The sequence below is a fragment of the Carassius auratus genome, chromosome 2 (assembly GCF_003368295.1).
Source record: "Carassius auratus strain Wakin chromosome 2, ASM336829v1, whole genome shotgun sequence".
NCBI lineage: Eukaryota > Metazoa > Chordata > Actinopteri > Cypriniformes > Cyprinidae > Carassius > Carassius auratus.
The window spans coordinates 22,706,622-22,723,762 of NC_039244.1; positions in this window are offsets into that span (position 1 = coordinate 22,706,622).

Genomic DNA, 17,141 nt, shown 5'->3' on the forward strand with positions numbered 1-17,141 from the left:
TCAGTAATCTCGTCGAGTCCCGCAGCCAGACCGGGCTACACCAACATGACCGTCACACAACAGTATTACATTAGAAACACCCAGCATGCCGTTTTCTCCACTCCAACAACAGCAGTACGTGGTAAAAGGCCGCTGTATGCTGACAGACTATTGATTACGCCTTGCAAATTACAGTTACAGCCTGGATGAGCTGAAACACCAGCACTGGCCCAGAAACACACTTCAAGGCTGAAAATATTCACAAGAGGGACCAACACAGCATGTGCTGGGAACCTACAGTCTGCCGAAAGCATTTACCCTAGGTAATGACTAGGATGGGGGAGGAATACTTAGAATACAACTTACACATTAAGAAAAGTATCATATAAATTCACTAACTATGTGATATGCCTGGAGGTAAAAACTCAAATCATAACTAATCATTTTTCTTAAAGCAATTGTAATTGGGAGTGCAATCAAATAATGAGTCTAGAAAGAGATGGGCTGAATTCTGAATATTGCATTTCAGAATTCCATCATATACATGACTAAAATATCATCCAGTTCAACACACTGGAAATGGAAGGTCAAGTCGAAAACACTGTATTGTGGAATAAAGTTTTCCACAGAGTATCACTTCCGTATAATGTTTATTTCTGCAAAGATCATTCAGGTATTCCGTGTAAATGCAGCAATGAGTCCAGCATTTCAAGAAAACAAATGAGGTTTGTAATAAAAGTTGTATCCAAAACCAACACTTAACCTTGGATATTAAAGCTGTGGTGTTCTTCTACCTCTAATTGAAGCTAAAATGCAAGGTTATGCTGGGTAACTTGGTAATTGTGAGAATTATACAGAGTAATGATTTTTCACAGAAAGACAGTAGTATAAACTCAAACAGAGCTCTAAACACCTTGAGATTTCTCCCCCGGGGAAACTTCAAGGGCAGAAGCAGAGATTCAAACAGACGATTCGTGCTCGAACTGCATATAAACAGAAGCAGGATCCATGCACATCATTTTTTAAAACTCAAAATGCAACTATAAGGCCACAGTATCAAAAATGAATCATTAACTAAAACTAACAGATACTTTAAAAAAGTTAATGCAACATCCAAGAGAGCAGAATTATTTAGATGAATAAGTTGAAATGCATTGCCACATGAAACCACCTGCTCATCATCTCACAAAATTCTATACTGCAAGAGTACAGAAACCTTTGGAAGGCAGGCAATGAGGAAAGCATAATGGTCAATGCTAAAACAATGTGAATGTGTGCTTGAAACTTTACAAGCCAGTTAATAAAAGTATAATGACAGGGACCTCTGATGACACAGCAGGGAACACCCAGAAATGGGATATGACATTCCTTGGACAGTTTGTTTATTAGCATGTATTCTATCAGATTAAAAATATACTCAATTGAGCGCATAATTTTTTGGGCGCATTTTTTGAATTTATTCACATCATGGTCTTTCCATCCCACATTTTTTATGTGATACCCCAAAATTTGCATAAAAATAGCTGAACGGAAACATAGCTTCTGTTTGATGTCAGAAAAGGTTTAGATTTCAGCAAGGTCGCTTTGCAAAATATAAACAGAATTCTAAACAAACTTCAGCTTTTAAACCTTGATTCAATCTTGATGTTCTAGAAACACTGAACCAATATTAAAAAAGAAAGAAAAAAAAAAACAGACCAGGAGATTAGAACTAGATTGAAACAAGAGCAGTGAAGACTTCAGAATCGCTCTAGATTGAGTGTGTATGTGTCAGGTACAGAACTAGGACAGAGTTTTACCCAAAACACAGCACTTTGTGCCACTGCTACTGTCATCTGCTTCTGCTGCTTTCTGAGCCCATTCATCATTTTTAATGGTGTCTCTCTGCCTCCTGCTTTCAGTGAGTGTGTGTGTACTCTTCTGTGGATTTACGATGGTGTGGATTTGTCATGTCTACTTGCAACACACTTAATCCAACCTCTGACCTCTCTCTAGAGAGGAACTGCAGCCTTGACCAATCAATCCCTGTCTGCTTGTGCTCTGGAAACACACAAGTGAGTGAGACTAGGAAACACACTTGAGTTTGAACGTGTTCCTTCTGTTACACATTTGCATTCTGGTCATTTTCCTGCAATAAAGATACATAAAACACACAAAACACAGCCCAGCTCACAGAGCGGTGGACAAAGAAGAAACAAATACTCAGAGGAGGGTAAACAAATTCTGCTCAAATCAATCTGGGTTTTGTTTGGGCTTTATTGATACAGGTGTTGAATGAGGGCGAAGGAGAAGAGAGAAACACAATAATAGAGAGAAAAGAAAGTCACCTCCATGTTTCAGAATTTAGTCATGCTTAAATGAACTGCATTTAGTCCGGACAATCAAACAAACTAATAAATAAATAAAGACTAAAATTAGTATAAATAAATAACAAATATATTATATTATATATAATAAATAAAGGTAAATATTGTAAATATAAGCAAATATTATTTTAAGTATAAGACAAATATTTATATATATATGAATAAATAAATCAATAAAAATACTAATATTATTATAAAATCAAATATACATATAAATAAGGTAAATATTATGAATATAAATACTATTTAAGTATAAATAAGATAAATAATATTAATAAATAGGATAAATAAATAGGGAAATATTTTACATATTAAAGGCATTAAACATATTAAAATAAAAACAAATAAATAAATAAAAACTGAATAGAGAAGCAAGAACATTCAGCAAAACATCAGGTTTGAAAAGACATATGGTTGAACAAATATAGGTTTGTAAAAGCATATGGTTGAACAAATAATGACATAATTTTGATTTCTGGGGTGAACTAAGGTTGATCAAACTGCTGTTGGTTGGCTCTCGGTTATTAAAGTAGGTCACCACGAGCAGGACTGTGGTTTCTCAGGTCACTGAATCATACAAATGGCCCTTCAACCATTTCTTTTTACCAGCTGGGAGTTGCTCTGTGTGGATTCTAAACAATTTTGTCAAGTTGCATTGTAGATGAAAGCAGTTGGTGCACAGGAGATTTTTAGACACTGTTTGGGCTGATCCACCTCAAATACATTAGATGGTGCAGTTAACAATTTAAAACATACTCAGCAAGGCAAAACAGAGAGCTGGATTGGTCCTGCTCTCTCTAAATATACACACACACACAAGTCTCCAAAGATCATGAGGCCATGCTCAGATACATAGACTATTGTACTTCTTGCATTAGGGTCTCCTCAGGGTACAAATATCTTCATAACTGGCCCCTAAAGTTGAAAGAAATGTGGTACTGTAGACTTAATTTTACAATTAAAAAGATCAAGAATACTAATAATGTGTTTTGATCATAAAACAAGACTTGACCAGGGTTCTTTTAGGGGGCATTTACATAGCGCTGTTTTCAACTAAAAAGTAAAAAAAAAAAAAAAAAAAAAAATTAAGAATGTATGAGTTTTGATCATTCCTTAACAGGACAACAGTGATTTGGCATGAAAACGCAAACTTTTGAATACGGGTTTCAAAGCGGTTTTGTAAACTACAAAAAAGTGAATTTGTGAAACATTATGCATATTTGTGTTACATTTTAAGTCTATAATTAAGTCTATAATTAAGTACATACAGTGTTTCTTAACACAGTGACATCGCCAACTACTGGCCTAGCATTTTGTGCCTAGCATGCATAATACAGTGTTTTAGCTGTTTTTGTGCATCTGTGTGGACCGGGATCAAATCTGCATGCAAAGCGTTTAATAAATAACTACATAGTTTTTTAATAAAAACTATAATAGTATCTCAGTAATATGAAAATGACATTGGCTTTGCCTGAACTTCTGTCCATTTTGTAAGTTCCAATTAGCAAGATGTCATATATTAACATTTTGTTTGGTATGGTACAATAGTTTGCACAAACTGAGGTACTCAAAATGAGCAAGTTTAGAAAAAGGAATATTATAACATAGCATGTGTATCTGCACGTGAGTTAGTGAGGCCCTGAAGCTTTCATAATTAAAACACAGGCCCTGCTTGTCATCTTTGTTTATTGAATTCTGTTGGATTAATAAGTGTCAGCTCCATTTGAGACTCTGAGCTGACGCTGAGGCAGAAGGTGTGCAGGTGGCAGGAGGTAGTCAACCTCTGACCTTTACTCATAAACACAACATCATCCATCGCCGAGAGGGTGATCAGCCAGATCTCTAACAGCTAATACGACAGCATGTACAGCACAACCTCCAGGTCCTGCTGGGAGTTTTATTTCATTATGGAAAGAGTGAACACACACTGATGAGCTTGAGAGACACATAAACAACTGTTTCCTGAATGCTGACATTCAGATGCAAACTCATATCAGATATATGCTCAAGGGAAATTGGAGTGTATAACAGACTTAATTGAAGCTATTTTAAATGTTGAATGTTGGCCAGTGTATTGCAAGTCTTTTGCTATCTTCATACGATTAACTCTGAGGAAAAGGGGAGCCATTTATCAGAGCCACAATGAATAATGAATTTTCTAAAATGAAACACATAAAACATTTATAATTAAGGTTGTTAACCATTTTCAGGGTTAATTGGTGTTTCCTTCACCCCAAATGAGCCAAATAACTTTTGGGGGGAATGGTTGTCTGTTTGGATGGGCTTCTATAATTAGCTGGTGACACTACTGACCGTCAGTACCATAACAACCATCAATTTTAAAAGAGACGTTTTTTGACAAAAGCATCAGCTGAGCTGAGCTGCGGACATCAGCATAATCTAAAATGTCTGTGATTTAATTTTTCTTACAAATAACAAGTCAAGAAGTGAATGAAGAACACGAATCAAGGAATGATTTGTTTTGTCTTTCACTATTTAAGTTGGCCCATCGGGCAGTACAGTAATATATTTTGGCAGGTCAACTGGAAGACACAATAGCCCCGGGACATTGGGCTATCAATTTTGCTAGCCCTAAATATTTACATACGGTATCATGTAATTATTAAGTCCTAAAAGTTATGAGCAATAACAGCTTGTTTAATCTGTGACACTGGGGATAAATGGTTGTGTAAAACTTTTTATTCAAGAAAAATGACTTATTGTTACATTACCTTTAGTCAACTTCATTGTGAAAAACAGAAAAATACAAAACTCCAAATCACTACCTGATAAAAAATGACTAAAGAGGTAAGGGACTGACATGGGGAACTTCTTCAGATTCACCTAACTGCCGGTTCTGCTGTATTCATTTGAAAAAGAAATGATTCCCAAACCCATTTCTTACTACTTTCTAGTCAACTTTCCAAAGTTTTTTTTTCCCTTGAGAGAGACTGATGTTCTAGAGATAGCAGTAACATCAATTCAACATTCTTTCTTTTCTTCTGACGGTTGTGGAGTCGCACACAGCACCTTAGATAAAAACTTTCCCCAATGACATCGCAGAGAAAAGCTAGAGTCATTTATTTTTCAGATCCCTTAAAATCTCCAGACTCGCCCACTGCGGCATCACAGGAGTGTACCTATGGCTGCCAGAGAGCAAAGCGCAAAGCAAAGCTTTATCACATCTCCATGACACATAAAGATGTTTCCCTAATCTCTTCCAGAAAAGCATTTGAACTTTACCTCTCTGAGCTGGCAGTCTTGTGAGAGCAGCTGAGCTCTGACTGATAAAGATGGAGCGGAGAGATGGAGCAGCACTGCACATGTCTGAGGGCAAGAGTCAAGCCATTAAATCACACTCTTATCTGCCGACACAATAATGAAAGTATGCCTCCATTTCTCTTATAGCAAAGTCACAGACCTGAAGCAGAAACCCAACTAAACGTTTTCGACTTTGTGATTGGTAAATAATTGGATTTAGAATGCTACAGCAACACCAAAATCATAAGTTTGATTACCAAAGGCAAAACGAATAGCTCAAATGTACTCAAGTAGCTATGTAATTTAATATATAGCCTAGATAAGCTTTGGATAAAAGTGTCTTCCAAATGCGTAAATTATGAAGACATTTTTTCTTTGGAATAACATTTACCGATTAATTGTGGACAGGGAGATGCTTTCATAAAGTTCACATTGACATTATACATAAAACATCTCCCTCGTTCTGTCTCCAGTGTGTTATGACTGTGGCATTATCACATATCAGCTACCAAGATTATCAGTACAAATATTACAATAGTCCCATAATACCAATCAGCCAGCTCGCTGGTGCTACAAAGACAAACCTTTCCTGTGACATTTCTGCAGTCTGACAGCGTAATGCAGACAAACTTGAAGTTCATGTTCAAAGTGTCACATTATCTTAAAGTAGTTTCATCACAAAGATGCACGCTCTCCCTATATTTTAGAGGAAGTCTCCTCTGTAGCGCTCAGATTGCATTGGTTCTTGTGCATGTTATAATTTGCTTTGCATCAAGATGTCAGATTTGTAGTGTCAGCTTTGATGTCTGTGAACTATCATTGGTTCTAAACTAAGAGCTACAGTGGAGAGTTCCTCTAGAAAGCAGGTTTTTAGAAAAAGGCAGTTTGGCTGGTTTTTGGCTAGTCCAAATCCTACTAGGCTTGACCAATATCTACCAAGCCAAAATAGGACCTCAATGAAATGTCCAAATGACAGACCATCTTGGACTATAAAAGGCCTGAATCTGAAATTCAAGTAAAACCAGAATTTGATCTGATATGATCCATACTTTCAGTACTGTTGGTAACAGTTCATCTCCTGTAGCATGTCAGATAAGTGTGATCTAGAGAGAATAGGCCAAGCACTGCCATGCCACAAGAGCAGACAGTCTCATTCACATGGCACGAGAAGAAGGATGAGCATTTAGACAAACAAATCATTTCAGCACAGGATTGCTCCGGCAGCACGGAGCTATTCCATTATCATGCCACGGCTATCTGGGTTACACTCAATAACAGTGTCATTAGGCTGAAGAGCGGAGCTGCCAGCACTTGGAAATGAGGGACTGGCGAGAGAGAGATTGAGGGAGACCCTGAACAAAAAAGATACTAGAATTGACTTAAAGAATCGAGCCTATAAGCCTGGGTTTTTCTAAGTAAGGCTAGGCTTGCTAAACTATTACATTTGAAATCCAATTAAGTGAATATTCAGAAACCTGTAGTCCCAGGTCTTGTATACTGGACGACTGAAACTAAACTCTCTGTACTGAAGAATTTAAATGAAGAACTCCAGATTTATTCCAGATGAGTTGATAATTGGAAGATGAAGCTAAAATTAAATCATAAGAGAAATTATGACTTATCACTGTTGATTAACCCTGAGTGGTTTTGTTTCCCAACATAACAGCCGACAAGTGGAGTGTTTTAGAAGAACAGAACTAGATTTTCTAGCTAGCATTATAATATACCAATATACACTTACTGTTTTAAATGACATTATTTAGTATCAGCTATTAAAATAATTTCATATATTTCAAACATGCCCATTATTTTTTACTTCCACATAAATAACTAATAACAGCACAAACATCTGTTACTCAAAATTCTCTTCAAAACTACACCATAAACACTCTTCACATCAAACACGTCATATACTTAGGCCTACACAGTTATCAAACACAATAAGAATCATAAGCCCATTGGTACCATGCATAAGCAAATGCTTATTCGATGCACCACATTCACTTAACGTAACTGCATTGAAAAGCTCTGTGAAATAATGTAAAGTATGTACCAAGTCTTTCAAACTGTTGTCATCAAGTTAGAGATGTTGTCTGAAAGGTGGGGTAAATCCATTTACATCCTCAAGCAAGTAAAAAAATTATGTTTCTTCCAACCATTGATTCAGAGAATTAAATGCCCTATAACTGACTTTCTACAATTATTTCAAATAATGAATTCATGCATGTACATAAATGCAGTTCTCTAGCATCTCTGCATAGAACACACCCACTTCTCCACTGCTGCCACGTATGCTTCGATTGGCCTATAAAGTAGTCAGTACCTGACAGAATAAAGCCATATTTTCAAAATAACAGTATATTTGCCGAAACTGGTTGGTAATCACGGAACAGTTGACCCTATTGGTAGATGCTGAAATTAAATCCATATAACAGAAATGTATCTTTCTACATATGACCGCAATTCAAATTTAACAGCATATTCTAAAAAATAAATAAATAATAATAAATAAAAAGTTAAAAAAAAATTCTGATTGGTCAATCGCGGCATATATTCTAACAATGGTGACGCTACAAAATGTATAGATGAATGATACAATACAGCTATAGTAGGCTACATAGAAAAATACACACATACAGGCCTACTATATACACAAATGAAATATTAAGTGTTTTCATGCTGATGTTGTGGAAAACACATATGCGGAGGGTAGCACACTAAATAAGCCAGTGACACATACACAGAATAGACAGCCAGGCGGATAGCATGTGCATTGACCTTCTGATTTTTGCTGAGACCTTTACTGTTGACTGGCTCCTTGCTCGCACAGAAAAACAGCTCTAGCTTCACATCATACACTCACCTCTCAGCCATCCCATAATCTTCCCGTTATCTCCATGACAGCATGCAAAAGGGCTCGAGGACAGGATTGAGCCACTAAATGTCAGCGCTTGACACTAGATGTCATTTTCGAAAACTTCCAGTGGGCACATGGGGATCAGACTTGATTCTGTTGTGATGAAATGAAATATTGATCTATGAAGATACCAGTGACAGATTCTGACAGTGATTTCAGACATTCCCGCCCAAAAAGTTTTGCTTTTTAAGAAATGCTTGACTACTAGGCATATGGAAATGTTGCTTTTATCTTTACTGTAAGCCTGAAACAAACCTCCAGGGCAGACCACCGGCGGATGTGTTCATAGCCTGCTGCATTTAACAAATTCTGCACCGTTCTATAAAGGGTAATTTATTCAGTGGAAGAAGCTGAACTTTTTTCTCTCAAACAAACCAAAGCACACTTATTTTACTTCGCAGAGGGTGATGCAGCACAAGGTTGTCAACTCTCTGTGGATGATACTTCAGAAGCATCGTATGAAAAAAAGGGTGTACTTTTGAACAATGTCTGAAATCAAGCTTCAAATGTATCGATTTTAATCAAGTCAGCTTTATTTTTAGGGTACTACTTTATACAAATCAGCTTCACAGAGAAACAGGAAAACATCAGAATCACTATGGAGACACTTTATTCCAAATGTCCACTTTAAACATTCTTCGAAATAGGCCTATAAGTAACTTTGAAACTACATGTCAACTAACTCTAATTAGAGTACTAGATATAATTAGGGTAAGTAGTTGACGTTGCAAAGTCACTTATAGTCAGTAGAATGTCTGTTGGGGAAAATCAAAATAAAGTTGTTACCATTCAACTTGAAATTAATTCAATTCAGCTGTAAGCAGCTGTAAATGTTAAATCATCATGTATTTTTCATTTGTGCATAATTATTTTTTTTTATGTAAACTAGCTTGCTCACTCCGTAAATATAAATTAGCCTGAAGTCAACTAAACAACAAAACATGCAATCATCGTCAATTATGCTGTATTAAAAAGGTTGATATTTCTAAAATTAAAATGTTGTCATTTTGACCTACACATTTCAATGTGAGATTCACAGCTGAAACACATAGATAACTTTTAGTAGCTTCCCTTATGAAACAAAAATATATTGCAGTAAATTGGAAAATATCATGTAATATATTAGGCATATATTCTTATATATATTATTTTTTTCCAATATATTGCAATATATTGAAAGCGGCAATCATTTGTATATTTTTCAATATATTATATAATATATTTATCATCAATATATTATTAAATGTATTCAAATATATAAAATATTAGAAAATAAAAAGGGAAAATAATATATTACAATATATGACAATATATTTTAAGAAATGTATTGGTAAATATATTTTCCTTTCGTAAGGGTTGGTTACATGTCATTTTGCAGACACCTTTTCCAAAGTGACTTTTTGACAGCAGAAACTAATTGCATTGAGGGTCCCTCTGCAACAGCCTGATATTAACCGCTTTGCTAATAAAAATGTTCCTATTTTTCAGAGATACTGAAAGTCTTACCGATGCACATGACCCTGTGGGTCCACCAATCAAAGGAGAACAAAGAACTGGGACACTGTCCAAGCCGGTTGCTGATTAGCAATTCAAAGAAAATTCTGCTGCCTCCATGAATGTTTTTTTACCAGCCAGAGTTTTGTCTCTTTAGATTTTGCACTGCTGGTTCGAGAGATATAATTGGCCATTCAAAATATTTTGTCTTCATAAAATCTCCATAATAAGTTTTTTTTTCCTGGTTTGAATATGTCTTTTAGTTGTGGCATAAAGGCACACATAACTTTTGCTATTCCTCATATCAAGGATTAGAGATTTCAACAAACCGTGTATGCATTTGTCTATTCCTGTATCATTTGTAGGCATACATGATGTCTAAAATCATATGGCTTGTTGAGGAGAGATGTGCTATTACTTCTCAGCAAACAGGTTATGTCCTTATGTCCTTTAACAAAGTCTTAGCAACCTCCCATAACACCCTGGCAACCACCCTGGACACCATAACAACCACCCAGAACTTTATAAAAAAAAAATATAAAAATATAGGTATTATATTTTCTGCAATACTGTTGCACCGTCATAACAACAGTATATGTCATTTGTAAAATAACAGGAAGGAACGTTCCATTGTTCTGATGCTTTCATGCATTTACAAATTGCATGCACCGATAATAAGCATTGTATGATTGCATCATTTTATACTTGCAGCGGAGAATCAGCTTTTGGTCAGTCATTACACTCTTTGTTTTAATCTTCTTAATATTTTAAAGCCATCTGCTCATTTTCATACTTAATTTGATATTTAAAACAGGGCCACAAAGACAGACTCGATTAACACCCCCTCAAAGCCCCCACCCCATAGACTCTAACTCACTATCAAATTGTGTTGAGATCTTGTTAAACTGCAGTGAGGTCCTGTTACTTGCCAATTTCCCAGTCAATGATTTTTCATTTTCCCCACAGTCCCTGGATTCAGTGCGTGTTGGAGACCTGATGGATGGGCCAATCAAAATGTATGTATGTGTGTGTGGGGGACAAGGGGTTCAGTCTGAGAGAGGGAGTGATCCGTGGCCTGTCGGCTGACAGTGGTGGGAGGTGGAGGTGAGTTTGTGTTCCAGGAATCCGGAAAGCAAACAGCAGCATTAGGGAATGCAAATCGAAACCGCAGACAAGCTGGAAAGGCCCCATCGCAGACACAAATGTAGCACATCCTTGTCTCCTTATTGAAATATATCAGCAAACACTTTGTCCTAAGGGACGTTTAGCATCACGAATAACCTGTCGTAATCCATATCTGTGCCAGCGAATATTCAGCCAAAACACAATTTGCTTCAGTGACTGCTGATATGACTACCTGTCCCTAAACTCATCGCCCTCAGAGTGTAATTTGTTTATGCCAGTCAGATGTAAATACAGCATTTGCCTCTCATTTTCACATCTTGCTTTCGGTTGGCCACAGATTTTGTCTGGAGCAATGAAGTCTACTGATGATTGGTATCTGAAAGAAATGATTGGCATGTTCCTAGAAGACACTGTCCATCTTTATTAATTCACACAGTATGTCACCATGACAAGTTAAGAATCATTTACTTTACAATAAATCTTCCTTTTTATTACTGGCTAATCAGTTCTATTGCTCCCTGCCTCCAGAGCCTGGGTAATATAAAAATCTTGTTGCAGAGGTAAAGTTCATTCAAATATTGCATTTTTTTTTTTTTTTACACAATATTTAAATATAAAAATTAAACATACATTTTACATGTATATATAAAAGTAAAATATGACGTATACATGTACTGTCTTAAATGACTTTTTTTGTACTTTTAAATATATTAATATACATTTTAAACACTACACTACTTACATTGACATTACTTCTAAAATATAAATAAAATGTTATGTTTAATGTATCGCTTTACACTAGAGCAAGGCACCAAACCCCCATCTGCTCCCCAGGCGCGTGTGTATGTTCACGGTGTGTGTGTGTTCACTACTGTGTGTGTGCACTTGGATGGGTTAAATGCAGAGCATTAATTCCCAGTATGGGACAGTGTACTGCACTTGGCCAAACTTCACTTCACCTAATTTGGGGTTTTCATAGTATTTTTATTTTTTCATAATATCGTTAAATAGTATAGGCATATTTTATGTTCTGCATAATATGCTTACATATGTGTGCCCTAGCTTTAAAGGTCAATGTTTCCAGTGAAACAGCTGGACGGATGGTTGCAGGTTAATGCAGTTGTGGTATCCTCGCTGCACCAGAGCGTTTCTGACTTCACCTGACACTTTCTCTTTTTTACTGGTCAGATAAGAAATGCAGGGTAGCTTTGGAATATGGAATATTGACTTAGTTCTGTTGCACTCCACCAGGTTGATCAATAAGTATTTGGGGAGTAAAATGAAATGCATTACTGAGTTATTATACACACTCATCCGTATCCTTAATTTTGTAAATAATAAGAAAACACACCTGAAATAAAGAATATTGTGTTGTAATGGATTTTTTTTTATTGATTATAACCTCCTTAATGGAACCAAGCTGATTTCAGATTAGACCTTAAATGGGTGTGTGTAACAGTATCTGACTGAAAGTGTATTTGCATTGCAATTTCTTTCTTTACAGAGTTTATGCCAACACGCTTAATGGGTTTAAGACTCCTCTGAGTCTGATTATGCACTTTTCTGTGACTACATTTGAAAACGGCATCCCACAGTGCAACACATTCAACTTTTACCAAAGTGTCAAAAGCACATTTGTTTCTTCTATCAACTAAATGATCCGACTGCCAGGAGATTGAACCTTTATTCAAAATCTTTATGCAGTTTCTGCCTAATTTAAACTGACTTTTTTATTTGGTAAATGGACTGCATTTATATAGCGCTTTCAACAGACCACATGGCCATCCAAAGCGCTTTACAATTTGCCTCACATTCACCCATCCACTCACTCATTCACACACCGACGGCGGTGTCTGCCATACAAGGCGCCATCCAGCTCGTCGGGAGCAGCTGGGGTTAGGTGTCTTGCTCAAGGACACCTCGACACTTGGTCAGGTGGAGCCGGGGATCGAACCACCAACCTTCCGGTTTGCAGACAACCTACATGAACCACTGAGCCACTGCCGCCCCTATTTAAGTACTTTATTATTTGCAAATGTCCATGAATTGTTTTTCAGTGAGGATTTAAGCAGCATTAAAAATTAAGTAATGCTTTGCTTCATTTCATAATGATTGTTGCAGGTTGCTAATGAAAAGCAGTTTTATGAGTGCATTTAACAATGTTCCTCTGCAATGACTTTATTTCAATATGCTACAGATTCTCTTAAATAAGGACTAGCTATTTTTACACTGGCTGGGCAGTGTTTTGAGATGTATGGTATAAGATGTTGCTTAAAGGGGGGGTGAAATGCTATTTCATGCATACTGAGTTTTTTACACTGTTAAAGAGTTGGATTCCCATGCTAAACATGGACAAAGTTTAAAAAATTAAGTTGTACGTTTGAAGGAGTATTTCTGTTCCAAAAATACTCCTTCCGGTTTGTCACAAGTTTCGGAAAGTTTTTTTCGTGTATGGCTCTGTGTGACGTTAGATGGATGGGTCCTAAGGCACTTCTGGCGGAAGAGCGCGCGCTCCAGTATAGCAGAGCACTGAGAGCACAACATGTCACAAAATGAGTGTGTTTTTAGTTGCCAGGACAAGACAACCCTGCACAGATTACCAAAAGAGAAACAGCATTAAGGGACCAGTGGATGGAGTTTATTTTTACAGAGCATCAACGGATTTGTGCAAGTATTTTTGTTTGTTCCCTGCATTTCGAAGATGCTTGTTTTACAAACAAGGCCCAGTTTGACGCCGGATTTGCACATCGTTTATTTCTTAAGGATAATGCAGTCCCAACGAAAAAGGGTCACGATCGTGTGTTGGAACCGCAGGCGGTGAGTAAAACTGCTTCAAATATCTCTGTGTTGTTAATTTAGCTATCGGCGCGTAAGCACATCAAGTAAACAACATGCGATGTTGGCATCAAATTGCACTTCCCACATGTACAGCTTAATGATGTTTTTTTTTTTCCTCACGGTAATGTCACAGCTTCCAGACGCTCTCAACGCAAAAGCCTACTGGCGCTCGTGATTCTTTAGCTCCGCCCACACGTCACGCCTCCAACCGGTCGTGTTTTTCCGGGAAAAATCGGTACAGACTATCTTTCTCTTATGAATATAATAAAACTAAAGACTTTTTGGAGTTATGAAGGGTGCAGTACTACTCTATAGGTACTCAAGATTAACAGGAGATTGAGTGAAAACGAGCATTTCACCCCCCCCCTTTAAGGGAAGCCATCAAGGCTTGTGTTTTTATTTTATTTCTTTATTTATTCAGATGAAGCTTGAAGCTTCCTCTCTCACACACTTCAGCATGGCTACAGTAAAATGTTCTGGAATCTAGAACGTTCTCCAGGATTGCTGAGAATTACATCTAACTCACATCCTTTCACCTATGATAACCTGTCTCCCTGGTATAATGCCCTCAAACACCCCCACATATAATTGGATTCAGGATTTTATTGAATAATATTAAAATATGACATGATTTCCTCTTCTGAATGAACTGAACTCAGGTTGAGTGTGTCTCTCAGGGTTTTTACACTCAAAAAGTACTTTGATGTTAACACACTGCTCATACCTTGAAATATAAAATAAAACATATATTTTAAAGAAAATAATCATTTTATTCAATAAGGATGCATTGAGTTTATTAGTTAAGACATGTATGTTTGTTATTTCAAATAAATGTTGTTAAATGTTCTATTCATAAAAATGAGTCAATTTCCACAAACAATTTCCACAGCAAATCAGCATATTAGAATGATTTCATGTGACACTGAAAACAGGAGTAATGATGCTGGAAAATCAACAATGCATCACAGGAATTAATGAAATGACTTTAAAATGTATTAAAATATAAAACATGTATTGTAAATTGTAACATTATTTCACAATATTACTGTTTTGATCAAATAAATGCAGCCTTGGTGAGCATAAGTGTGAACTCTGAAAACACACACACACACACACACCTTAACAACCCCATATGGTAGTATGTGTACTAGATTTATATGTATTTCAAAACATACAATGATACTACAAAAAATATACAAAGTAAAAAAATAAAAAAATAAAAACCCTTGTTAGTGCAGTAGACTCTCTACACTAGTTTTCTTTTGTTTATTCCATCAGTTCTGCAAAAACTGCCCTTCATAAGCCATGTGCTTTACTGCCTACCAATGGACAGGTGAAGAATTGAAGCTCACAGTTTCAATTCCAAATGTGTCATTCTTTCTATTCATGAGCACAAAAGGAGAAATGTCTCATGTGATAACAAAGGAGACTGTATCTTTCAAGCTTCAAAAAAGACACAAGCCACATAAAAGTAGCTCCTATAATATATATTCCAAGTCATCTGAAAACTGTGTTTATGAAACAGACTGAAATTTAATGTGAAAATGTTAGCATTCACCCCAAGTCTCCTTGGCTACAAACGCCTGATTCTTTTGTGTTGATTTTTTTTTTTTTTTTTTTTTTTAAATGTATTTATTTTCATTAATCAATTAATCAGATTCACACAACTGTCTGAAATTCTGATATAAGGACAAATACACAGACAAATCATGGTCTGAGTCTGATTTGCACATGATGTTTAACTGTTAAAATTCTCTATAAAATAAGGTGGTCACTGCAACATTGAGCCATTTTTGTTGCTCTTTGTAAGACTATACAGTCACCTAAAGGACTATTAGGAACACCATACTAATACTGTGTTTGACCCCCTTTCACCATCAGAACTGCCTTACTTCTACGTGACATTGATTCAACAAGGTGCTGAAAGCATTCTTTAGAAATGTTGGCCCATATTGATAGGACAGCATCTTGCAGTTGATGGAGATTTGGGCACGAAGCTCCCGTTCCACCACATCCCAAAGATGCTCTATTGGGTTGAGATCTGGTGACTGTGGGGGCCATTTTAGTACAGTGAACTCATTGTCATGCTCAAGAAACCAATTTGAAATGATTCCAGCTTTGTGACATGGTGCATTATCCTGCTGGAAGTAGACATCAGAGGATGGGTACATGGTGGTCATAAAGGGATGGACATGGTCAGAAACAATGCTCAGGTAGGACATGGCATTTAAACGATGCCCAATTGGCACTAAGGGGCCTAAAGTGTGCCAAGAAAACATCCCCCACATCATTACACCACCACCACCACCAGCCAGCCTAGTGGTAACGAGACATGATGGATCCATCTTCTCATTCTGTTTATGCCAAATTCTGACTCTACCATCTGAATGTCTCAACAGAAATCGAGACTCATCAGACCAGGCAACATTTTTCCAGTCTTCAACTGTCCAATTTTGGTGAGCTTGTGCAAATTGTAGCCTCTTTTTTCCTATTTGTAGTGGAGATGAGTGGTACCCGGTGGGGTCTTCTGCTGTTGTAGCCCAAGGTTGTGCGTGTTGTGACTTCACAAATGCTTTGCTGCATACCTTGGTTGTAACGAGTGATTATTTCAGTTAAAGTTGCTCTTCTATCAGCTTAAATCAGTCGTCCCATTCCCCTCTGACCTCTAGCATCAACAAGTCATTTTCGCCCACAGGACTGCCACATACTGGATGTTTTTCCCTTTTCACACCATTCTTTGTAAACCCTAGAAATGGTTGTGCGTGAAAATCCCAGTAACTGAGCAGATTGTGAAATACTCAGACCACCCCGTCTGGCACCAACATCCAGGCCACGCTCAAAATTGCTTAAAATCACCTTTCTTTCCCATTCTGACATTCAGTTTGGAGTTCAGGAGATTGTCTTGACCAAAAGCAACCGCCATGTGATTGGTTGATTATAATTGCATTAATGAGAAATTGAACAGGTGTTCCTAGTCCTTTAGGTGAGTGTATATGGGGCATAAAAAATTTTTTTTAAAAAAACTGTTTTCTGGCTTTTCTGTCTGTCTTAAAAAAAATTTTATACAAGACTTTAACCTGCTCCGCCTGAGCCGGTAGAATTGATTATCTTTGTGTGAAGTGACCCAGTACCACACCAAGCAAGCGAGTTGGAATGTAGGC